The sequence below is a fragment of the Sinocyclocheilus rhinocerous genome, unplaced genomic scaffold, assembly GCF_001515625.1.
Source record: "Sinocyclocheilus rhinocerous isolate Xijiao unplaced genomic scaffold, SAMN03320098_v1.1 scaffold301, whole genome shotgun sequence".
NCBI classification, from domain to species: Eukaryota; Metazoa; Chordata; class Actinopteri; order Cypriniformes; family Cyprinidae; genus Sinocyclocheilus; species Sinocyclocheilus rhinocerous.
Genome location: NW_015656172.1, coordinates 165,429 through 193,150, shown reverse-complemented (window position 1 = coordinate 193,150; position 27,722 = coordinate 165,429). Strand labels below are relative to the sequence as shown.

At 35.9% G+C, this 27,722-nt stretch overlaps 1 protein-coding gene across 1 annotated transcript in view; it reads left to right on the top strand.

The window, feature by feature from the left end:
* The window catches only part of LOC107719784 (RNA binding protein fox-1 homolog 3-like), a 202,955-nt gene that overhangs the window by 31,952 nt on the left and 143,281 nt on the right, over positions 1–27,722 (top strand). Inside the window, exon 2 of the mRNA XM_016527298.1 lies at positions 7,202–7,279. The gene's annotated coding sequence lies outside the window, so the exon portion shown is untranslated. The remainder of the gene's footprint in view (positions 1–7,201; positions 7,280–27,722) is intronic.

Below are 27,722 nucleotides of genomic sequence, written 5' to 3'. Positions count from 1 at the left end.
TTCACAGTATAGTATTTCCTGTACAGTGAATTGCACGTAGTGTACAATGTAGGCGATAGGGAATGATTCAGACAGTGTAAATATGCTTTTGATTGGGGCAAATGAGGTCTGGGGCAAGTTCAAGCTCAAACCGGTGTGCACACACAAAGAATGGCCTTCTCAGCTGCCATAGTTGCAACTCTTGCGTCATCAGAACAGAGTGTTCAACGCACCACCGTTTCAGTTTAAAAAACGTTTTGCACCGTTTTTGTCGGGGCTGAACGCAGCCCTGGTTTCACGTTGTGTCACGCGAACCGCGGCAGCGCACAGTCTGATCTGGACTTTGGCTCCGGTCCAGAGATGCGATCGCACGCAGCGGATCATATGCGAGAGTCGGCATATATTAAACACTTTTAAAACTACACAGCCTCAGCATGATTATGATCACTATTTTGTTTTACTAAGAGTTTCATATTGAATCTAGGGGGTAATCTATTAGACTGTGGCTGTCAAATGCGGATTTACCCAGCACAATGGCTCTGACCCGTGCAGATATAAGCAAAACGCTATTGGTTATTTTAAAAAGAGGGCGGGGATGCTCGATATGTCCCGCCCTGTCTTCCTGTTTCAGTTGAAATTATGTCACCACATAGAATAAGGCTGCATGTTTCAAGGCACTTCAGGGGACCTTTAAGTTTCATTTCATTCCCCCCCCAAAGACACTGTTTCTTACTGTTTCTGTAATTATTTGAAATTTGCTAGACATTATTAGCAAATGTTTTTTTTTTTGTTTTTTTTTTTGGGTCATGTAGCTCAATTTAAAGTTATAGAAATGTTGTGAAGCATAACTTGATCTGTGTCTCATTATCATGTTATCGGGCAAATACCGGTAGACGTTGAGCTTGTTTTTCAGTTTGTTTGTTTGTTGTTGTCCTCAAATATTACACATTGATCTGAGGTGAATCACCCATAAAACCCCACAGTGAAGTTTAAAGCCTCTCTGGCCTCATGCTGCAAGAATATGCTAATATGAATATGCTAATCTTTCAATGCCATGGTATGGCATGACACTATCTGGTGTAGGATGAGTTCTGCGGGGGTTTGGGGTTATTTCAGGACACACTCATGTAGGGAAACAGGGCAAGCTGGATTTGTACAGTAGTGAAGCCATCTGCTGGAGAAACAGAGCAACCACAGCCTGAACAACAGACGAAAAAAACACAATACAATCAGTAATATTGTGAAATAGTATTACAATTTCAACTAAATATTTTCGGTTTGGATGTATGTTAAAATGTAATTTATTCCTGTGATCAAAGCTGAATTTTCAGCATCATTACTCCAGTCTTCAGTGTCACATGATCCTTCAGAAATCATTCTAATATGCTGATTTACTGCTCAAGAAACATTTCTGATTATTATCAATGTTGAAAACAGTTGTGCGTGCTGCTTCAAAAGAACATTTATTTGGACTACAAATCTTTTATAACATCATCAACATAATACTAATTTATTTGTTGTATTTTTTTTTAGTTATTTAATTTTATTTAAATTGTATTTTTCATGTTTGTTTGTTTGTTTTATTTTCAATTATTAATTTATAATTTTCATTTACATTTGTGTTTAAATAATAATGGGTGCATTTATCATGATTGTGTTTCCTTGTTTTATTTGATTTATTTGCTTTATCGGCTTATTTTTTTTCAGGATTCTTTGAATAGAAAGTTCAAAACAACAACATTTATATGAAATAGAAATCTTTTGTGACGTTATAAATATCTTTCCTGTCATTTTTGAGCAATTTAAATCATGCATGTCAAATAAAAGTATTAATTTCTTACAATCAGTCGATCAATGAGTAAATACATAAATAAATACATACATACATACATATATACATAAATACAATGTTACAGACCCCAAACTTTTAAATGGTGCTGAATGGATGCCATTCTAATGTACTTTGAGAAAAAGATGACTTTACAACTGACTGACGGAGAAAATCAGTAATTTTCCATCATTAAAATATGATAGTTCTTCTATTATGGTAGTGTCAGGAACAATGTATTGCACCAGTGCTTTTAGTAAGTAAATTACTGTACGTGCGGACAAGGGATGTAAAGCAGGTTTTAGAGGGTCTGACAGCGGGTGTGATTGCTGTCAGTAGATGGCGCTGCAGTCCTCCGTCTGTCTCTGTAAAACAGTGCTTCTCTCATGAGTCTGCGGCTGCAGAGGTGAATATTCTTTATTATCTTCAATTACCTGCAGCTCAACGGCTCCCGCAGGACGCAGAGACCAGGACGACAGGCTGATGAGGACATAACCGCTGTTTTGGAAGCGTCTCCTGAGGGGGAAACACGACTCTTCTTACTAAACTCTTACTAAGCCCTGCTGCACTCTGTGTGTGTGTGTGTGTACCTGTTTTTCTATTCTGGTGGGGACTTAAACCTGAATACACACAGACTCATGGGGACTCGTGTCACGGTGGGGACCTAAATTGAGGTCCCCACGGGTAAACAAGCTAATAAATCACACAGAATGAAGTTTTTTGAAAATCTAAAAATGCACAAAGTTTCCTGTAAGGGGTAGGGTTGGTGTAGTTTAGTGTCATGATCTCTCTTTCCGTGTGTGTGTGTGTGTGTGTGTGTGTGTGTGTGTCTGTCCCATGCAAGGCAGAAAATTGAAATCCAGAAAGACTGGCAGTAATTTGATTAGTTCTGTGTGTGTGTGTGTGTGTGTGTGTGTGTTGCATTGATATCTGAGCAGTTGTAATTAATTTAAGAATGGACAGCTCTGAAAACACCCTTCATTAAGAGATCTGTCTCTTCTGCCTGTCTCTCTCAATAACATGCCACAAAAAAATGGGTACAACTCATGGAAGCTGCTATGAACATGTCCAGGTCATATTCAAAGAAAGTAGGAAAGCAGCATGCATTATTAATTATAATTAATATATTCCTTGGGTATATTTATGAAACTCAATATGTATGATAATTATATTTAGTCATTTATGCATTTTTGCATCGACACTTTTAGGGTAATTGAGCACGTTTTCCTCAATTCCCTTCAAAAAGTATGATTTATATATATATTTTTTATTTTATTGTTTCATTTGTATTTTAATTTATTTTATATTCATATTAAAATGTTTATTTTTATTTATACCTTAAATATATTTAAATTGAAATACAAGTAATAATACGTCATTGTATTATGTATGTGTGTTGTATGTGTGCGTGTATATTTTTGTATTTTAATTATATTAATTCATTCATACATTTAAGAAAATTAGTATGTAAGATAATACTTGTATTTTATTAAACAATTCTGGCATTGACATTTTCAAGACCAGTCACATTTTCAGTCAGATTTTTCTCCAAAAAGTATTGATTTGATTGATTTTTAAATTTAAATTTGCTTGTTTTTATTTTATATTCATTCGTTTATTTGTTTGTTTATTTATGTATTTATTAATATTTAAGAAAATCAGAACAGTATGTGAGAGAACTGCATTCATTAATTTACTTGATATTTATTTATTTATTTATCTATCTATCCATTTGTTGTGATGCCTTATGGGGGGGAAAAAAGTAGTCTAATATCAGATTACCACAGTTTTATTGTTGAACACAGTAACTGTATTAGTAGCTGGCTGGTGTGGTTTTTTGGCAGAGGTCTGTCTCTATTAATGTGAGAATCATGTGTGAACTCAACACACTGCAGGATGGCTGCAGTACTGACATTAGAGAGAGAGAGAGATACAGAGAGAGAACCTTTGTAAAACTGGATCAAGTCTGTTATATTTGATCATTTCTGGAGGTTTTCTAACAGTTTGGGGTTTATTTGTGAAGACTCAGCACTTATTGAACACTGATGTTGTGAATCCATTTAGCCTATACTCTTTTTCAGTCATGTGAATGAACAGGATACTTGTTGTAATGCCAGAAGTTTTGTATTAACAGTCCTGGATTAGACAGATGATTGTGTTTCTGTTTAATCATCACATATAGGATACACAAGTTCTGGTGTCAGTATGAATCTTCATTGTCTTCTACACATGCTGACAGTGCAGCAGCTGATTCATTAACGGTGTGTGTGTGTGTGTGTGTGTGTGTGTGTGTGTGTGTGTGGACGCGGCCGTAGACAGAATCGATTCGGTCCAGCCGTGAATTTGTCCTTTATCACAGTAATATGATTCTCATTGATGAAACACTTTTTCATAATGCCCTGCAGGGCTTAAAGTGTCTACTTTTAAGGTTTCAAATAAGTTTTTGGAGAATAAATGAATTTGGTTGAAATACCGTTACATTGCCATTCAGTGTAACACAATATTTATGTAAAAATTCAAACAACATGCTTATTCTGACTTAAAATATATAAAAGAATAAGAGAGCATATTAAATTTTATTGTGTTTTAAATGAGTAAAAAATTCTTACTGACAATTGGGCAAAACCTAGGATAGTGGCAAATTTAAAAAATGTAAAATTGCAACTAATTAGTATTTGGGGTGAAAGTAATTAGTCTTTTAATATGTCATAAATAGATTTTTGTTGTAAATATGCCTGAAAAGAATGTTACACTGAATGACATTTTAGTGGGTCTCTTCTGTAAATCAGGGAAAAATGTATGGTATTTATTTTTTGCTCTGAAAAACAAAAACAAATTTGCAATTAAATTAAACAGAAAACTTTTTACATTTTTTGGGGAAAAAAAACAACAATTTAAAGCAGTATTACACTTATTGTTTTTATGCTTAAACACTTTTTCGTCTTTGACCCATTAATATACATTTTAAAATGTGATCATTCAGGGTTGCTTGATTGATAGATGTTATTATTATTATTATTATTATTATTTAATTAATTGAAATTAAGTATTCATCACATCTTGTTTATTTTTTTACCTATCTGTTTTCGTTTTCTTTATTTTCTTTATATTTTTATTTCATTTTCAGTTTTCATTTATTTAAATTGTATACATACTTATTCATCATTGTCTTTTTTATTTATTTATAATTTAAAATGTGACATATTTAATAATCATGGTCATGTTGTGTTGCCTTTAAATGTCTACCAAAATTTGCCCATAACTAAACAATGATTTACTGTAGAATCCAATAGAATGAATTCACAGGTGTGGGTTATTGGCATCTTCCGATGTTTCTGATCGGATGTTGGTCTGTTTTATGAGCACTTCCTTCTCATTCCCACAATTCCTTCTGCTTGCATGAGAGCTCCTGTTTACTGAAACACAACATCTATGATTGAAATTCTATGAATATACAATGTTATTAATATTCAAACTGAGAGCAATGAAGGTGATGAACCTCTGACCTGGTGCATCTTGTGTGTGTGTGTGTGTGTGTGTGTGTGTGTGTGTGTGTGTGTGTTTGTTTGTGTGAATCTCCTCAAATAACCCGCAGACAGTGACCCAGTTTGACTTTCTGAAGTAGCTGGAAGCATTTCTGCAGCTCGGGATGAATTTGGGGCAACTTGTCAAGTGATGATTTCTGCATTATGCATTTTTAATCAGTTAGAGGAAGTGTGTTTGTGTGTTTTATAGTTATTATAGACTAGTTTTGTTCATGAAGATGGCTTTTGCACCTGACAAGATGATGTTTGCAGGCATTTTTAATGTTGTTAAATACATACATATTCCATGAGCAGTGAATGTTAAAAGAGTACTTCACCCAAAATGAAAGCTTGCTGAAAATGTACTCTCTCATGACATCTAAGATGTAGATGAGTTTGTTTCTTCATCAGATTTGGAGAAATGTAGCATTACATCACTTGCTCATCAATGGATGCTCTGCAGTGAATGGGTGCCGTCAGAATGAGAGTCCAAACAGCTGATAAAAACATCACAATAATCCACAAGTAATCCACACCACTCCAGTCCATCAGTTAATGTCTTGTGAAGTGAAAAGCTGCGTGTTTGTAAGAAACAAGTCCATTATTAAGATGTTTTTAACTTCAAACCAAGTCCATAATAATGTGGTGTAAGATTCGTCTTGTCTGAATCAGGAGAGAAATCTGCACAGATCAAGCAACATTTACAAGCCAAAGCAGCTCTAAACAAATATGTGGGTGGATTTTGATGTGAGAGACAACAGGAGATGGACTTTTTTCACTGGACTATTTTGGTCAGACGCAAGTTTGAAGATAAAATGCCTTTATGATGAAATTATTTCTTACAAACACGCAGCTTTTCTCTTCACAAGGCATTCACTGATGGACTGGAGTGGTGTGGATTACTTGTGATGTTTTTATCAGCTGTTTAGACTCTCATTCTGACGGCACCCATTCACTGCAGAGGATCCATTGATGAGCAAGTGATGTAGTGCTACATTTCTCCAAATCTGATGAAGAAACAAACTCATCTATGGCCTGAGGGTGAGTAAATTTTCATTTTTGGGTGAACAATCCTTTAAATATGTCAGATTGTGAAGTAGCATCGGATCGGTACCCTTCTTCCTCTTCCTCGGTTTGTTTTGTGTGTTCAGGAGTGCAGTGACGGCTGCTCAAATAAGCAATACACAGATTAATGACTCGCATTAAGGGGTTAAGAGCAGGAGACGTGCATGACGGCCTCACGCCAGCCTCCGTCACACGAAACATTAGTGCACAGAAATGCTTTGCAAAGTGGCGCTTGGCTCACAATGCATGCGTAAATTATGTAACGCAACTACATTATACATGAGAAACAAAATTTGAATACATGGTCTTTGGTTGGGCATGTAAATGGCTTCAGTAGAGATGCATTTGAAGGATCATGTGACACTGAAGCCTGGAGTAATGATGCTGAAAATTCAGCTTTGATCACAGAAATAATAATTTTTTTTACAATATATTCAAATAGAAAGTGGTTATTTTGTTTTGTAATATTATTTCACAATTTTGCTGTTTTTACTGTATTTTTGCACAACTAAATGCAGCCTTGATGAGCAGAAGAGACTTAAAAACATTACCGACTTCACATTTTTGAACAGTAGTGCAAATAATTCAGTGCATGTGGTTTAAACTTAAAGGTGAAGAGCTTGAAAAAAGTCTGCACACTCAAACATCAAAGAGTCAACAAGTGAGATGAAAGCAATATAAGCAATTTACTGAGTAAAACAAGGCAAACGTTTTGGTCACATGTTGACCATTTTCAATGCCAAGCTAACAAACTTAAAGCACATGATTTATCCCTGTTGTGTGTGTGTGTGTTTGTTTGTTTCAGGATCAGGAACGGTGTGTGTGGAGCACAGAGACCTTCTTCATAAATCTGCTCAGTTCATGGATATTCCCCTCTGGGCAGGTCAGTGAGGAGAGCAAACACTCGCATGCTGCATTTGCATGAAACTGAGCTGAGGTTTTCTGTAAGACGGATCAGCTAATATCTGGCTCGGCCCTCCGGTGTGTTCGGGCTCTCGGGGAAATGTGCTGGATCCCTTCGAAGGGTTCTGTGCGTTTGAGTAATTGATGAATTGTAGTGAATATCTGGACAGGCTTCATTTTGTCGCCCTCATCGGCTGCTTAATAACTGTAAATAGGCTCAAAATCTCCCTGCTTTTCTTCGCTTAAATCGGAGTAACAAGGTTATTTTTAAATTAAGCACATTTATCAAACTACCAGGAGCTTGTTTGCAAACTTAAGTGGTTATTACTTGGCCTCAAAACCCAATTAAACTCACTTTTTACGCACACACTTTTTCTCACAAGCACACTTTCTGTTTTTGAGGGCGTTTGTTGTTGCCTTGATATTTCTATACTAGAATAAAGAAGCTTATTTTGTTTTTATTAATTGTGTTAATTGTGCTAACTAGGGATGTCACCATATTTTAGTAGTTAATGAAATTTCACAGTTCTCTTTAATATCACAGCTAAACTAATATGCGATTCGGGGTTATCATTGTTAACTAAAACATTTTCATTACTTGGAATAAAATAAACATTAACTGAAATAAACACATAAACGTATTTTGTTTACATCTAGCTGATACTCTCCAAAATGGCGCCAGGGTGATGCAGAGGAGACTAATTGTTGAATAAAGTCGTTTTTTTTTTCTTTTGCGCACAAAACGTATTCTCGTAGCTTCGTAAAATTACGGTTGAACCACTGATGTCACATGGATTATTTTACCGATCTCCTTGCTACGTTTCTGGACGTTGATCGTGTAAGGACCCTTGCTGTCTATGGGAGGGTCAGACAGCTCTCAGATTCCACAGATCTATTGTGCATTCAAAGGAAAGCCTTTGGCTTGAGTTGCAGAAGGCATGGGATAACATTAGTGTTGAAGTTCTCAGGAAATATATTGACTCTGAGATGTGCTGCTGTAATTGCTGCGGAAGGTGGACACACCAAATATTCAAGTTAAAAGTGGATAAAAACAGTACGATATTTGTTTTGCTCAGAGCAACCATCTGCATGTTTCATGAACATTATGAAATTAAATCATGTTTTGGATGCCAAAAAGGTCAATATTTTAAGATCTGTCAGGTGTTCTAATAATTTTGGCCATCACTGTAGTTGCCAAGGCAACATTTCTCATTTTTGATTAAAGGCACAATATGTAATTCTCGCTGCTGGAGGGCGCGTATTCAAAATAAACAAAGAGACAAAGGCGTAGTTTGATGACGCCGTGACTGAGTGTGGAATCATGGGAGTTGTCGTCTTCATCCCCACAGCCGATGCAATCCGACAGGACTCGGGCAGAAATCATGTTCATGGATGAGCTAATGATTTATTAACGTAGTAGAATGAAGCAGGGTGAGGCTGAAAGCCGTCGAAGCGAAACGAGGCCGCTGAACCAGCGCGACACTATGTGGGGTAAAGCAGCGCTGTTTTATCATACTAGATACATTTGAAAGTTCTGTTATAATGCTACTCTGTGCGGTCGTCACCGGTCTATTAAAACGCACAACATATTAAAGCATCTTTGGCGTTTCCATGTTTTCTACAAAACATGAAATCGAGGGGTTATGACGTCATTGGCAGGCGACACACTGACACTATGGACACGCTCCAGTCTCAATGGGTCCTGCGTACTGTAGAAAGAGGCTACAGAATTCAGTTCGGTTCTCGTCCGCCTCGATTCAGTGGGGCCCCCCACTCTAGTGGGTCCCGAGCAGGCTCTGGTATTAGAACAAGAAGTAGTTACTCTCTTAAGGAAGGAGGCCATCGAGGTGGTCCCTCCGCATGAGACAGACTCCGGGTTCTACAGCCGGTACTTCATTGTTCAGAAGAAGGATGGGGGGTTGCGTCCTATTTTAGATCTGCGCTATTTTAGATCTGAAGTTCAGCACACTCGCACTCAAACAGGTAGTGTCTCAGACCAAGTCCGAGGACTGATGTGTCACGATCAATCTAAAAGATGCACATATCTCCATCCTTCCTCATCTCACAGAAGGCGTCCCCCTAGCGTTTTCCGACACAGCGTCTCGTTCCCTCGAGGAACCAGGGTTACATACGTAACCTGAGACGTTTTTGGATATTTTCTTAAAAAAAATCTTACATATTGTGCCTTTAAGGTACTGAAAGTAAATAAACTAAAACTTATTCAAATCTACAATATATAGACAAATTATAAAATAAAGAAATAATAACAAAAACACACCACAAAATTACTAAAATTTGAACTAAAGTTAAACTGAAAAAAAAAATACACCTATAGTTTATCAGTTATACTAAAATAACACTGATGCAAGTAAGCATATATCACAAAAACACAAAATTACTAAAACTAATTTTAAAATGAAAAAAAAAAAAAAAAAATTTTTATTAAAAATATAAAAAATATTGATCTTATTCAAATCTACAATATATAGACAAATTATAAAATAAAGAAATAATAACAAAAACACACCACAAAATTACTAAAATTTGAACTAAAGTTAAACTGAAAAAAAAAATACACCTATAGTTTATCAGTTATACTAAAATAACACTGATGCAAGTAAGCATATATCACAAAAACACAAAATTACTAAAACTAATTTTAAAATGAAAAAAAAAAAAAAAAAAATTTAATTAAAAATATAAAAAATATTGATATTAAAAATAACACTGTTTTATTTGTACTAGTAAAGTATTATATTATATTTATTTATATGAATATTAACAAGTGCATGCTAATATTCTAAATTAATTGCTTGTGTTTCTCAAGCAAGCACACCAGTAAACTGTCAGTAAAGAGATCTAATTAAAATGCAGTAACCAAATTGAGTTAATATATCTTTGTTTTCGATCTACAGTATATGGGATCAAAGTAGCAGTTTGTTTAACATCCCTGCTGTTAATTGCATTGCATTCTTATTGCATAAAGAGAGATTCTAGCTACATAAGCTTGATTTCAGAAAGCAGTTCATATTGTAGCGTAAGAACATGTCACTTTCTCTGTTGCTGCAGGAACATGTTAAGTACACACAACAGCAGCACATACTTGCTGTGTGTTACTTCTGAGTGTGTGTGTGTTTGTCAGGATTGATGGTGTTGAATATCTGTCAGCAGGCAGCAGAGCTTGATTTATATTCCTGTGTTGTATTGACTGCTCTAGCATTTATTCATTACACTGAAGCTGCCTTCACATGCACATACCGAGAAAACGTGCAGTTTATACAGCAGATATAATTCATGTAAGAATCAGCTTTTTGTCTCATAGGTCTCCTTTATTTATTAAAAGCATGCACTTTTTAATAACAAAAATATATATTTTAGTTGATTTGTACGTCATTTGTTTGGCAAATTAAAATTGTGTTCACTTATAGAAGTGCACTATTTATTTATTACAAGCACATCCTTAAAGTTAATTTTGTTTACTTGTAGATGTGCAATATTTATTTATTTATTTATCAACATTTTTTATAAATTTGTATTTATTATGCTTAATTTTGTTTACGTGTAGAAGTACACTAGCATATATGTATTAAAAGCATATTCTAAGTTACTTTAGTTCACTTGTCAAAGAACACTAGTATTTTATTTATTTAGATCACTAGCATTCGTTCGTTCGTTCGTTCATTTGTTCGTTAATTTATTCACTTATTTGTTTTTTTTTTGGTTTGTGCAGAAATACACTTGCATTTATTTTTATTTATTTATTTATTTACTTATTATGCTTAGTTTACTTGTAAAAGTGCACTATTAGTGCACTTTTACAAGTAAACTAAGCATAATAAGTAAATAAATAAATAAATAGTTTATTTAAACACATGCTAAAAGTTAATTGTTCAGTTGCTGAAGCATACTATCATTTGTTTTAAATGCTTGAAGTTAATTTTGTTCATTTGAAGTACACTAGCATGTAGCACTAGATGAATCTACAGTTTGTAATAGTTTTGGCAAATGTGATGTGTGTTTTCAGTTCTGATTTAAGTATGTGAGCAGAATTCTCCATATTTATTCTCTTAAATTAGCACCGAAAATGTGATAAACTCCACAGATTGAGTCTGGAGCTGCTCCTGACCCATGAATCCAGTGCTGTGTCATGCTGCGGTGTGTCTTTAACCTCTCGCGTGTGTGTGTGTGTGTGTGTGTGTGTGTGTGAAGAGGAGGAGTGGACGGAGAGCCGTGCTGGCGGAGGGGTTTTTCTGTAGAGCCCATTAGAGGGCCCCATAAATCTGCTCTCACAGCCACTGCAGCACTGAGACTTTCTCATTCAGCCCAAAGCTTTCTCTCTGTTCTTCATTTAGAGGTGGCTGAGGGATGCAGGGAAACCCCGGCTGGTGTTTCTCTCCTCTGAGTCAGTCACATCATTGCTGTCTGAGGAGTTCATTCAACAGCTTGACGTTTTCTTCAGTCCTGATGTGCATTTGTAATGTTTCTTGTACTAAAAACAGTCGTAATGTGGTTTCTAATAATTCTTCCCCACCTTTAACTATAATAAAAAATATTTAAATCTTGATACAAGATACATTTACTTGAAGAAGCATGAGATATTAAAACTTGTTTTCATAAATTACCTTAATTGCAAGTATATTTAGTCTCACCGGACTAGTGAAATTTACTAAATGAAACAAGTTCATTGCACTTAACAGAAAAAAAGTAATGTGAGCTCAATAGATTAAGATTAATATATTTTATAATGCATGTTGTGTTATTTGAAAAACTGCACTTTTTGCAAGTACATGCATATGGTGCAGTTGCTAGCTATTAGATAATTCAAACTAATTGATTCTTTTTCATTTTAATGGATTTACTGAATTTAGTTGTTTTAGCTACACAGTGTGTTGGAGTCAGGGTTAGTATAATTGACTAAAAATAAAACCTTAAAAATATATTACTTGAAGTCAGGGCCGTTTCTAGCCAATTTGACCCCTTTGGACAAATCTGCCACAAATATTTGGGCAAATGTGCCACAAATACTGCCTAAACAAAATACAGATTTTGTGCACTTTATTTGCTGTACCAATATTTTAAATTGGCCTTTGAACTTAGCTTTATTGCATGGCAAAAAAAAAGTGTTACCTTGCCAAAGCACTGACAGAGCCCACTGATCTAATGGCGTTGTTGAGCGCTCCAAATGCAAACTTTGCATGCAACAATCAGGCAGCAATTGACAGCACTCTGATCTAGTGGCATACAGGCATCGTCAGATTGACAGTACTCTAGCCCAATAATGTTGGGGGATCAAGTGGGGGCGGCAGTCATATTTCAGGGTGACCGTGCCACTCTTTATCACAACCCTGCTAAAAGTGCCAGTACGTGCGCTCATTGGCGCCCCTTCAGCTGGTGGCGCCCTAGGCGACCGCCTAGCTCGCCTATGCCTAGAAACGGCCCTGCTTGAAGTAACATAAACATTAACTGAAATGAAATTCAAATATGAAAAAGCTTAATTTCAGCTAGTTGCCCAAGCAACATTTCTCATTTTCACTTAGTTTAATATAATGAGTTAATAAAATTTTTTTTTAAAAATAAATAAAACATAATAAAATTGAAATAAAAAAAATAATGAAAACTAAATAGACATTTAGAACGGAAAGAAATGGCAATAAACATTAAATTATTTCTATTTATTTATTTGGTGGACTCTTTCACATTCCTTTTTTTAACTTAAATGATCTAAGTCAAGCTGTTTCTTCAAACTATTTAAATTAACTTGTTGTGTTTTACAGTGAAACAAGTATAAAAAAAAAATCTAAATGCAGTACATTAAACATGCATTCTCTAAAAACAAGCTTTAAAATCTCGTAAGTCTTGCTTCTCAAGTAAAGTTATCTCACTTTTTAAAGATATTTTAACTGGGCAAAAAGAGAATTAGTTAAGAATGGAAAATGTATTTATTTGTTTGTTTGCAGTGTTCACTTTGCCCATGATTGAAAGCGTCTGTTTTTGTTAAGTAGATGTTTTACCAAGGAACCTTAAAAGTACATAATATCCCATCAAACTCTTTCACTTAAAAACAAAGCAAGATCTTCACCCTTTAAAGAGATGTTTTGCTGTTGAGGCCTGCAGTCACGTCACTAGATGAGTTTCCTAATTAAAACACGTATGTCTGAAAGCATTCGAGCTGATATGAAACTAGTTTAGCTGGTCAGCCAGAGGGACTAGTCTTCTCCATCTCTCCAGTTGAGCGCGAGCGGATAGATTAGCATGTGTGAGTATCTTTCTGTCACCCGGGTTCAGCTTCAGCAGCATTTACAGGCTTCAGAATGAAAGTACGTTCATCACGGCATCATGTTCCCAGTGATGGAGCGGTTATTGGATGTAAGTGCTCTAAATGTGACAGACGGACTTCCTGTCTGGCTCTGTGCTCCTGGCATGTAGTCTTAATGAGATGCTTCAGCTGTAAGTGCATGTGCAGTTTGAGGAACAGGACTGTGACCCTACATGAGAGCAAATCTGTTCCTGAGCAAAGGTGGAGCTGTTAACTTAGTTACGTAATTATATTTGACTCTACTTTTTCTGTAAATGGCTGAAAGTGTACAGTAGTTCATGAAGGGCTCTGAAGTGTTATGATGCGATCCAGTGTAACTTTGGTTTTAAAAATGAGTGAGTGTGGATCCTAATTATTCATAATTTATAGTAGGAGAGAATAAATTGAGTGCATCTCAAATCTTTGTGTTGAAGGAGTCTGGATGCAGTGTTATTTCACTCATTTACTAGTTTTGTTGATGTTTGGAATTAGGTTTTATTTTTATATTTTAGTTAGTTTCATTTGTAGTAGTTTGTTTTAGTTTATTTACTTGGCAGCTAAAAATTAAAGTGAAAATGGAAATGTAATTATGAACTCATACCTTTTTTAATTTTAGCTAGCTGCCAAGTAAAACTAGAAATCTAGTGTAGCGTCAGTTCTGGCAGGTCACGTTAGTCAAGCTCGCATCTGCTGACTCTCAGCTGATCCCCATCAACCTATGGGAATACGACACCTAAGTATTCATATATAAGGTCCCGCAGTAGTATCAGCAGTTTTTGCATTGCTCGATAGCTAATTACCCTCCTCCATCCCCAACTCCTCCTCTGTCAGTCAGAATTCAGCCTTCTGATTCTCCTTTGAATCAGACTAATTCTAAAATGTGTACATAACATTATTGAACTTTAACGATATCTGCAATACATTTATGTTGGTTCTGTTCTGTTTACCCTGGGGGGGTTATCGCTGCTCTCCCTGCTCTCATCCATGCTAGGCTGCATGAATGCGCAGGGAGTTCTTGCCCAGAACAGAACCATACCGCCAATCCAAACTGTATGCTAATTGTCAATCATCTTTAACGACAGTGGTCCTGACAGAACTAATAAATAATAATCAAATATACGTTGAAAATATAAAAAAGGCAAAAACACAGTACAATTACGAAAACTAACTCAAATTAAAGTGAAAATAGAAATGTAATTATGAACTTATAACCTTTTTAAATTTTAGTTAGGTTTGATAATTTTGCTGTTTTTGTCATTTTATTTTTTTCAGTGTTTATTTTATTATTATTTATTAGTTTTATTTTGTTTAGTTGTAATTATTTTAGAACTTCAAACTTAACCTAAGCTAACATATACAATGGAAAAACTATAGCTGAAATAAGTTAAGCTCAAGGTTTTAGTTTGAGTTAATTATAATAACTGCCTGTTATTACCCACAACCCCCTAGTTTGTCACGAAGGCATCGTTTTATTATGTAGTGGTATGTCTCAATACTGGTGTACTGCCTTACTGCATATTCAGTGTGTATGTCATATTGTATGTAATTTTTGATTATTAGCTACATATGTGCATGTTTTATATGGATTTAGTGTCAATGTGTTTTATTGTTTGACAGCTGAGATGTCTGTTATTTTTCATAATTTATAGGAGAATATAAACTTCTTGCCGATCCCCAGCTTATAGTAGTGTATGAATATTTATCGGTGTGACCTGGTTGCTTGTGTCCATGTTGAATGGTGATCAGCTGTTGTTGTTGTCAGTGTGTGAGTAGGGTAAGCCGCTGTGTGTCTCCAGTGTTCATGAGAGATGTTTGTATGCCTGGCACGGCCCACGGCCAGAGTTGAGTCTGGTAAACATGAGCGGCAGCAGTATTCATCAGTGCTCTCTGGTCACGCTGTGCGCCGGATCATGTTCACTGTGACCCGCTACACGCCGACCTCGTGACCCGCCACAGACAGAGGTGACCGGTAACAAGCAGCCGACGCTTGACGTGTCCACACACACCAATGCAAACAGCTCAGCTCTCTATTCTATTCTATTCTATTCTATAGAATAAAGAAAATGTAAGTGCAAAGCTAACCAAAGTCTCTTCTGCTCATCAAGGCTGCATTTACTAGATGAAAAATACAGTAAAATACAGTAATATTGTGAAATATTATTACAATTTCAAATAACTATTTTCTATTTGAATATATGTTCAAATATAATTTATTTCTGTGATCAAATCTGAATTTTCAGCATCATTACTCCAGTCTTCAGTGTCACATGATTCTTCAGGAATCATTCTAATATGCTGATTTGCTGCTCAAGAAACATTTCTGATTATCATCAATGTTGAAAACAGTTGTGCTGCTTCATATTTTTGTGGAAACCATAGTACTTTTTTTCAGGATTCTTTGATAAATAGAACGTTCAAAAGAACAGCATTTATTTTAAATATAAATATTTTGTAACATTATTAATGACTTTGTCGCTTTTGAGAAATTTAACACGTCCTTGCTGAATAGTAAATTAATAGTAAATGCTGGAAAATAAATATTTTGTACGGAAAACTAATATCTCTTTGAGTCCACATCAATAGCTAGCTTCAAACCAGTGAAACTGGTGTAAATGCTGCAGACAGATGTTTCATGTTCTCCAGAACTCACATAATCATTATTTTCACATTCATTTCACATATCGTTCACATTAGCCTGTTTTTTTTTTTTTTCAATGGTGTTTACTTTTAAAGTTCAGCATTTTTATCTCAATTGCGTTGGAAGCACAAATTTGGCTTTTTCATTGCTGCTGCTAATGAAATCAAAACAGTATGAGCCAATCAGAATCCATTTCAGTAGAGGACGCAATATGATTGGACAATTATAGAGCCGTGCATCAGCTGACTCTCAGCTGATCCCCATCAACCTATGGGAATACGACACCTATCTAAGTATTCATATATAAGGTCCCGCAGTAGTATCAGCAGTTTTTGCATTGCTCGATAGCTAATTACCCTCCTCCATCCCCAGCTCCTCCTCTGTCAGTCAGGATTCAGCCTTCTGATTCTCCTTGAATCAGACTAATTCTAAAATGTGTACATAACATTATTTAACTTTAACGATATCTGCAATACATTTATGTTGGTTCTGTTCTGTTTACCCTGCGGGGGTTATCGCTGCTCTCCCTGCTCTCATCCATGCTAGGCTGCATGGAGGCGCAGGGAGTTCTTGCCAAGAACGGAACCATACCGCCAATCCAAACTGTATGCTAATTGTCAATCATCTTTAACGACAGTGGTCCTGACAGAACTAATAAATAATAATCAAATATACGTTGAAAATATAAAAAAGGCAAAAACACAGTACAATTACGAAAACTAACTCAAATTAAAGTGAAAATAGAAATGTAATTATGAACTTATAACCTTTTTAAATTTTAGTTAGGTTTGATAATTTTGCTGTTTTTGTCATTTTATTTTTTTCAGTGTTTATTTTATTATTATTTATTAGTTTTATTTTGTTTAGTTGTAATTATTTTAGAACTTCAAACTTAACCTAAGCTAACATATACAATGGAAAAACTATAGCTGAAATAAGTTAAGCTCAAGGTTTTAGTTTGAGTTAATTATAATAACTGCCTGTTATTACCCACAACCCCCTAGTTTGTCACGAAGGCATCGTTTTATTATGTAGTGGTATGTCTCAATACTGGTGTACTGCCTTACTGCATATTCAGTGTGTATGTCATATTGTATGTAATTTTTGATTATTAGCTACATATGTGCATGTTTTATATGGATTTAGTGTCAATGTGTTTTATTGTTTGACAGCTGAGATGTCTGTTATTTTTCATAATTTATAGGAGAATATAAACTTCTTGCCGATCCCCAGCTTATAGTAGTGTATGAATATTTATCGGTGTGACCTGGTTGCTTGTGTCCATGTTGAATGGTGATCAGCTGTTGTTGTTGTCAGTGTGTGAGTAGGGTAAGCCGCTGTGTGTCTCCAGTGTTCATGAGAGATGTTTGTATGCCTGGCACGGCCCACGGCCAGAGTTGAGTCTGGTAAACATGAGCGGCAGCAGTATTCATCAGTGCTCTCTGGTCACGCTGTGCGCCGGATCATGTTCACTGTGACCCGCTACACGCCGACCTCGTGACCCGCCACAGACAGAGGTGACCGGTAACAAGCAGCCGACGCTTGACGTGTCCACACACACCAATGCAAACAGCTCAGCTCTCTATTCTATTCTATTCTATTCTATAGAATAAAGAAAATGTAAGTGCAAAGCTAACCAAAGTCTCTTCTGCTCATCAAGGCTGCATTTACTAGATGAAAAATACAGTAAAATACAGTAATATTGTGAAATATTATTACAATTTCAAATAACTATTTTCTATTTGAATATATGTTCAAATATAATTTATTTCTGTGATCAAATCTGAATTTTCAGCATCATTACTCCAGTCTTCAGTGTCACATGATTCTTCAGGAATCATTCTAATATGCTGATTTGCTGCTCAAGAAACATTTCTGATTATCATCAATGTTGAAAACAGTTGTGCTGCTTCATATTTTTGTGGAAACCATAGTACTTTTTTTCAGGATTCTTTGATAAATAGAACGTTCAAAAGAACAGCATTTATTTTAAATATAAATATTTTGTAACATTATTAATGACTTTGTCGCTTTTGAGAAATTTAACACGTCCTTGCTGAATAGTAAATTAATAGTAAATGCTGGAAAATAAATATTTTGTACGGAAAACTAATATCTCTTTGAGTCCACATCAATAGCTAGCTTCAAACCAGTGAAACTGGTGTAAATGCTGCAGACAGATGTTTCATGTTCTCCAGAACTCACATAATCATTATTTTCACATTCATTTCACATATCGTTCACATTAGCCTGTTTTTTTTTTTTTTCAATGGTGTTTACTTTTAAAGTTCAGCATTTTTATCTCAATTGCGTTGGAAGCACAAATTTGGCTTTTTCATTGCTGCTGCTAATGAAATCAAAACAGTATGAGCCAATCAGAATCCATTTCAGTAGAGGACGCAATATGATTGGACAATTATAGAGCCGTGCAAATTGAGCTTCTTAATTGCTAACACAGCTCTTTTAAGGAAGCGAGCAATCATTTAGCAGAATCTTTTATCCTAATTGACTGACTTTAATGAATTTATCGATAGTTTCCCTGAAAAACATGGAGTTGAATCAACAAGAAACATCATTTAGAACCTGTTCAACTTCTGTACTGTATATTTCACAGTCAGGATTAATTTTTATGCATCAGGAACTGATTGGATACGGAAAAGTTGTAATTGTATACCAGTGAAACAGCAAAAGCACCCATTGGTTGAGATTCAAGTTGCCTTGATGACATCACCTCAGGAGTAAATTCGCTTCAGAAGTGAAGAATAGTCAATATTGATTTCACAGGAATTGCAGGTATCAAACTAGCAAACGACTTTCCTTTTTTTTTGGATGATGTCATGATGTCTCAGCCAATGAGTGCTTCCACTGTTCATCTTGTATAAAATGGCAATTTTTTTCTGGATTCTAGGTGTTAATTTGTATGTGATTAGTGTTTTGTCTCTGCTATCATTAAACCTCGCTCAGAACCACATTCGTTACCTCACTCTAAGCTCCGCCTTTGTAGAAGGGGGCGGAGTTTGACCTCCGAATGTTTTTCATCTGAAGTCGAACTGTTTTTGAATAATACCCAGAATGCTTCTGGTTTGTGGAAGTGACTAAATATCGTTTGCTAGTTTGATACTTGCAGTCAAAATTGACACTTCGTCACCACTGAAACGACTTTCCTCTTCAGATGATGTCATAAAAGCCACTTGAATCTCAACCAATGGGTGCTTCCACTGTTTGTTATAAAATGGCAACTTTCTGAATTCTGGGTATTATTAAAAACAAGTCTCTTTTTGCATGCGATTAGTGTTTTGTCTCTACTATTATTAAACTGCATGCATTACCTTACTCTAAACCCCGGCCTTTGTAGAAGGGGGCGGAGCTTGGCCTCCGTAATCGGTCATCTGAAGGCAAGACGTTTTTGAATAATACCCAGAATGCAAAGCAGAGGGTTGGTGTCTCGGTAAAACACCTCAACGCACACCGCAGCGGGCAATTACTCTCTCGACGTGGGCGCGACTCGAAACTCCTGAACCTTTTCGTTCTCCAATCACGGCTGATGGATTGAGCCGACAGCCGCCAGCATCTGGCTGTTAGCACACGCTCAAGTGCCGCGCTCCGAACGCCACGCTGATTAATGGCCGCTGCTCGCAGTCAACAGAGGCGGAAATTAAGCGTTTGAGTTTAAGCGTTACATTTGTCTGAAGAGCGCGAGGGGTTGAGAGGCATTTGTCAAAATCCACCACGGTTAAAGTTGAAAGTCCTGCACCTGTAAACATCCGTGTACAAGCTTCGCTCATAACAAAGAAGAATTGCACATGAAATCTTTAATTTCTCATTTTCTAGGTTCTTCTCGACAGAAATGATGATAGCAAATTGAGAGATTTGCTAAAGTCCCCTGTATTTCAGGATTTTCGTTATTTTACACAAATTAACCTAATTTGATATTATAATGTAAAGTTTTAATTGTTTTGTGATTTACGGTGGCATATAAAAATATGAAATATATCTATTTATTTATTTTTAATTGGACATTTAACATTTAAAATTAAATAACTTTTCTGTAAAATACATATTTAATAGAGTATTGTAGGCCAAATTATTGTAACTGTACATTTATTTGCATTTTATGATTTATGTTTTATATCTTATAGTGATGGGGCTCAAAAGATTGAACTTTATAAATATATTTCTATTTTTATTGATTTTTGTGTTTCTAAAGGTGTGCATATTACATTTGTTAGTATATTAATATTATGCGATTTGGCTTGCATGCAAATGTACAAACCATATGTAAATAATATGTACGAATACTAATGAGCTCAGAATATAATACTAGCTCAAATTCTCCCAAGATCAAATGATCCGAGCAGCTATTCACATTAATTTTAATGTATGACACCTACTGACTCATTTTTCGGCCTGTGTCTCTAGAAGTAACATCTGAGATAAATTGATACGTAAATGAGTCCTGCATTGAGTCTCATGAGGTCTGGAAGAGCGAGAAAACCCTCCTCTGGGTAACTTTACTGGATTAGCTCTGGCGCTCCGAATGTGAAACGTGAGTTTCTGGGATCGGCTTTTCCCAGGAACCCGTGGGGAAACGGATACCCCGATATCACCGCAGCGTCAATCCTCAGGAGGGGCTCGGGTAGTTTGGTCTGTGGTTGAACGCTCGCATGTGTCCCGTTCAGCCCGTCTGACCTTGAGAGACTGGCATGGGTCAGATCTCTGAGCCGGTGTGGTTCTGGGGTATCGGGGTTTCCATTTGCAGCGGTAAGGGCCGTGGTGGATCTATGCCCGGGCCTTTGAACAGACTAATGGTTACAAACGCTGGCGCGGCTCCACGCGCCGCCTCGCAGGCCCTGCCTGGATCAGTCGATAACACGCAATTTAGAAAATCAGCCAAGTTTGCAGAAAGAAAGAGCTAATATCGGAAATAAAGACGGATACATAAGCTGAGGCCGGGGGAGTTTTTCATGCGCGGCGGAGAGTTATTTGTTATCCGGAAGGAGTGAGCGCCGGGCGAAACACTCGCATGTCTGAAGCGTCGACAGCGCCGCTGACCCAAGCTCTCTCGCTCTGGTGTCGATGGAAATCTAATTGCCTGAAAAGCGATCAATGGAAAGTAAATTGGTTTCTGTGTGAAACATGTAATAAGCTCTGACCTGCTTTAATATGTGCTGCTTTTGCATCTTGAATCGTGCGCGTTTCTTCGTAATGGATTCCTGTATGTGATCGTTCTCCGTCACTCTCTGATTCTCTCTCAAGCTCCATTACTCCCTCAAACAGGACAGCTTGTTTTTCTCAGAGTGCTTGCAGGTGTTTGTGGAGTCCTGGTCAGTATTTTAAGCAATAAGGTTTGGGAGGTTGTATCAGTAGTTAGATATAGTTACTTTATATGAAATTATATAGATTATGCAACATTTCAAAATAAACATTTAATGCAAAGGCTTGAATAAGTGAATATCTTAAATAAGTGAAAAGTTAAAACATTTCTCTATATAAAAACCAATAAGACATTTAAATAATGAAATAAAGCCACAATAATTTAAAAACATGCAAATACAACAACTTTATACAACAAAAGATCAACTTAAAACACAAAACCTCTTGACTCTTATGTGCGTTTTATATAAATTGAGCGCTGACCACATAAAAATGTTCTATACAATGACACAAATTTCCAGCTTGAATAATGAAAGATTCCATCTTGAATAATAAGAGATGTGCACATATGCGTTTTTAGCCAAAAAAAAAGTAAATTAGTTCACTATATTACAGACAACTGACCGTACACTGTAAAAAATGACCGTGAATTTAACGGTAAAAGACTGTAAAAATGCTACAGAAAAAACCTGTTAAATGGTTAACGGTAAATTCCCCTTCTATATACGGTGAAAAACTGTATTGGACATTACATGTATTGGACATTAATTTTACGGTAGTATACCGTTTTTGGAAGTGAAAAAAACTGTATAATTTACAGTGAATAGCCGTAAAAAATTTAAGTTAAAACCGTAAAACCTAAAACGTTGCTACCGTATTTTTTATGGTAAAATTCCTGCAACCACAGCTGCCGGTTTTTTACCGTAAATTTTACGGATTTTTTTTTTACAGTGTATTCTCCATCAAGCTTGTTCTGTTTTCAAATGTCTTGTGTTTTCATGAGTAAAACATGTTTCATTTGTTCAAGGCTTTGTCTAAAATGTTTATTTATAAATATAGTATGTTTGACCTTAAATGTTCATACTTTGTGCCTTTAGGTTCTGTTTGTAACAACATGAACTCATATAATAGCCTACAGTCAAATGGGAAACACTTTACAATACAGTTCCATGTTTATTAATATTTTCAAAACGAAAAAGCTGTATTTCTTCTCAGTAATTCAAACAGTATGAACTAACAATGAACTATTGTATTTGTAGTATCCATTAGCATCATAATGCTCATATCGCTCATTGTGCATCATATCTTATACACATATGAATTGAAAGTGGCTTTCTCTAAAAGTGTAAATTGCAGCTCAGTTAGACATATCTCCTCATGGCTGGTGCACATCTTTTTGCATCGTCAGCATGAGATTGGTTTATGAGATCGAACGGAGTAATTATCGGCCGATAATGATCGGTACCCAATAATCTGTCATTTTTAACTAAAAAGCAAAGGCAAAATTTTAATGTTGACTGTACAAAGCCTTGTTTGAAAGTTATGAAAAATCCTTGGTTTGATAGAGATCAACCGATAATCGGTTTTACAGTTTTTCCCAATATTTAAGCATTTTTCCATAATCAAATATCGGTTTTGTAATATCGGATCCACACCATCTTTTGGGCATTTTTAGAATTGCACGCAAGACCGCCATAACTTTATTTAGCATAACCGCCATTAATGCACAAATGAGGTAATAAATGCTTGATATGTAGTTTAAGTTTGGTGCTCCGAAATCGAAACAGTCACGTAATCTGTCAAGTCATATCCCAAAGATGTAACTATATCAATTTAAACAAGCCTTGAATGAGTGCATGTTGTTGGAAATAAAACAAGTTTACAAGTGTCAAAACAGTGTGTCAAAAACATACATAAAACAATAAATAAATATCGGTTATGTGCCGTATTTCACTTGTGGAGCACACAAACATGCAAATAATCGGTATTGTATCGGTTACTAAATAATATAATAATAATATAATAATAAAATAATTGGTAGATCTCTAGTTCATGGTCTTGATTGATAAATTTTATTTGACTCCAGATTTACTCGCTCCTACAAATTAGATGGATAAAGTGAGCAGCAGTTGGTGATTTCTCATGTCAGTCAGATGATCTGTTCTAATGGAAATGGGCGTTTCTTGACTAGATTTATGTGTAATGTGAGCTAGACTTATGCTAGTATGATATCTGTGTCTGATCGTTGATCCGTCTGCCATCGCTTCTTCTTTATCTCCATCTTTCTTTTTTTCAGTCATTCATCAGCTTTAGCGTGCTCAGATTATTCATCAAAGGTGGTCGGTGGATCTGATTAACGGCGGCTCGCTGTCACGGGCCACAGTGGCTGTGTTTTATCTGCACGTGTCGAGCGAGAGCCTCGTAACCATCAGCGTTTGGCATCTGTCTGTCTGCGTCAGCATCATTGTTGTAGAGTATCGCTTGGCTTGCACAATCTGTGATACCATTAAACACAACATGGCAGCCGGAGCGTCGACAGATTGTTCCCATCTCATTACAGAAATCCCACAGTTTCCTCCTGTGGGAGAGAGAAGATCTCTGAGATCCGACGGGTCATTTTAAGGCGGCTGAGGTCAAAGCGTTCATTTATTCTTGGTTTTTGTATGAAAATTTTACTAAGCCTGAATATTATTTGTAACATCAGTGTTGGGGAACCTACATTAATGCACATTATGAAGATCAAAGCTACTAGTAATTAAACTACAGTTTTGAATATTTGGCTACAATATAATACTAACAAAACTAATTATTTGCATTCAAAGGAATAGTTCACCCAAAGAAAATTAGCTGAAAATTAACTCTCAGGCCATCCAAGATGTAAATGAGTTTTTCTTCATCCGATTTGGAGAAATTTAGCATTTCATCACTTGCTCAGCAATGGATCCTCTGCAGTGAATGGGTGCCGTCAGAATGAGAGTCCAAACAGGCCGGAGCGTCGACAGATTGTTCCCATCTCATTACAGAAATCCCACAGTTTCCTCCTGTGGGAGAGAGAAGATCTCTGAGATCCGACGGGTCATTTTAAGGCGGCTGAGGTCAAAGCGTTCATTTATTCTTGGTTTTTGTATGAAAATTTTACTAAGCCTGAATATTATTTATTTGATTATAACATCAGTGTTGGGGAACCTACATTAATGCACATTATGAAGATCAAAGCTACTAGTAATTAAACTACAGTTTTGAATATTTGGCTACAATATAATACTAACAAAAATAATTATTTGCATTCAAAGGAATAGTTCACCCAAAGAAAATTAGCTGAAAATTAACTCTCAGGCCATCCGAGATGTAAATTAGTTTTTCTTCATCCGATTTGGAGAAATTTAGCATTTCATCACTTGCTCAGCAATGGATCCTCTGCAGTGAATGGGTGCCGTCAGAATGAGAGTCCAAACAGCTGATAAAAACATCACAATAATCCACAAGTAATCCACACCACTCCAGTCCATCAGTTAATGTCTTGTGAAGAGAAAAGCTGTGTGTTTGTAAGAAACAAGTCCATCATTAAAGCGTTTTTTTTTTTTTTTTACTTCAAACCATCACTTCTGGCTAAAAATACAGGTCCATAATCCATAATAACACTTCCTCCAATGAAAAAGTCCATATCCTGTTGTCTCTCACATCAAAATCTACCCTCATATTTGTTTAGAAATGTTGTGGTGCTTGATCTGTGCAGGTTTCTCTCCAGACCAGACGACTTTTCCACTGGAGAAAGCAATGTTATTGATAGAGGACTCATACCAGATGTTAACTGATGGACTGGAGTGGTGTGGATTATTGTAATGCTTTTATCAGCTGTTTGGACTCTCATTCTGACGGCACCCATTCACTACAGAGGGAGTAATTGAGTATAAAATCAATGAGGATCATAAGTCAAACTTTAGTATAGTTATAAATTGACTTTTTAATATATATATATATATTTTTTTATTTTTTATTTTTTATTTTTAAACATTATTTCATTTCTAAAACTTTTTTTTATTTGTGCTATTTAATTAGCTTTTTATTTTTTTATTTTTTTAATAGGACGGTCGAGTGTAGACGGTAAAGTACGGGTGAAAGACTGTTATAAACTGATACATTTATACTATATATGTATATGAAAACAACGCCAAACCGAAGTACTTAATTATTTATTTTTAACTTTTGTCACAACGTTCACAGTACTGAGAAAGGTAGTCCAGTTAATGAAGAAACTAGAGAACATTTTGTGACGTTTTTCATGGGTGTGTGGTAAATGACGTTAGTTATTGATCTTAACATACACTACTGTTCAAACTTATAAATGGAAATCTTTTGTAACATTGTCAATTACTTTACTGTCACTTTTGATCAATTTAAAGAATCCTTGCTGAATAAAAGTATTAATTTCTTTAAAAAATCATACATATTCCTGTCCACACATGGATTTTTCTTCCTTCAGGGAAACCGCTTGCTACTTTACACACGCTGTTTGATTTGAAATCATCGCTCATTTTCTGTCTCTGGAGTGACGTCACGTGCGCGAGCGACTGAAAAAGCCTCTCCCCGGTGAGTGAGCTAACAGAAGGAGTTTGTTTTATTTTTATTTTTAATGCAGCTCTTCCTGAGGGACGTGGTTTGTCAGCGATCAACAGGTGATTTCCTGTGTCAGCTCATATAAATAAACCCGGCTCCGCTGAGAGCAGGGAAATAGGACAGACGAGGCTCACGGATGGCAAACACTAGTTACTGGTGACCTCTGCAGCACTGATGGAAAGCAAACTCACGTTTACAGTGGCGTCAGAGTTTCAGAGCTTGTGTTGTGTGTGTTTGTGTTTTGGTGCTCCTCTTCTGATCGCACATTCATCACTCTGACATCGGCTACTTTCCACCTCACGCAGAAACAGTGCAGTCAGCTGTTCCTGAGGTGGAGGTTTACCGCATGAAGATATGTGTTTGGGCTCTTCAGAGAGGAACTGTCAGGAGATTACGTGACCATCGCTTTCATGTGTTTTGGAAATAAAACAGCAAATGCACAAATGTGTAAAGATGTCAGAAGTTTCTGTACTTTGGTGCTAAGTTGATACTGGATTAAATACCAGTGTTAATGTTATACAGTGTCAACATTCAGGGCATCTTTATCAAGTCCATCTTCATTTTTTTTCCAAAACATGAAAGTAATTCACATGTCTTTAAGTTAATATATATATATATATATACTGTATATACCTGAAACACTTCAAGTATTGTTTACTTCATTTTTATTTTTGTTCAGTTTTTTTTTTGCTTTGGTTGTTTGTTTGGTTTTATATTTCGAATGTATATCTGAAACATTTCTATTCTATTCTATTCTATTCTATTCTATTCTATTCTTATTGTTGACTTCATCCGTATCTTTGTTTTGGTCTTTTGGTTTTGTTATCTTGATTATATATATATATATATATATAGCAATGAATTATTAAAAATGTAAATAAACAGTGTTTAATTCTGAAATACTTCAAAGATACTTTTTGATTTATAATTCATAGTATATTTTTGATTTTATTATGCATTATTTTTTTTATATTTAACATTTTTCAAATAATGGAGTTTGTTTAGAACTGATTCGATTTTGCTGTGAGAATCATGAAATCTCACTTGTATTGTTGTTGACTACAGACGTTTTGCTATGACAAACTTTCAGACCTGTATAACTTGCAAACTAATTGTGTGTGTGTGTGTGTGTGAGAGAGAGAGAGAGAGAGAGAGAGAGAGAGCGAGAGAGCGAGCATGTTAAAGCTCAGCTGTTTTCTAGTGTTTTCTCTAAATGAATCAGACAGTGATTGAACAGCATCTGCTGCAAACGTCAAACATGACTGCAGCACGGATCGGAGCGATGGCATGTCAGCTCATTCCAGAACGTGTGTGTGATCGATTCACCCTTGTGTCCGTTTCATGTGTTGTTCTGTTTTTATCAAGCTGATTTATTACGTGTGAAACGTGTCATTTAGCTTTTCTTGAACATTGTCCATCCATTAAAGAGATTGTTTTATACTGTACCTTTAAGATTTTTTTTTACTTTAATGTACCTTTAACTTAGGGCTGCACGATAAATCGCATGCGATATTTAATGCGCATCTTGTCAGAAAGCCGGTTCTGTAATCAGCGGTAAATCTCCATCACGTGCGTGCTTTCACATTGAGCAGCATTAACTACACAGAGCCGTTGTTCACTGACGAGCTGCGCAAAAAATCGCGCGAATATGAACGTGGTTTTGCGCAGCTCGTCAGTGAACAACGGCTCTGTGTAGTTAATGCTGCTCAATGTGAAAGC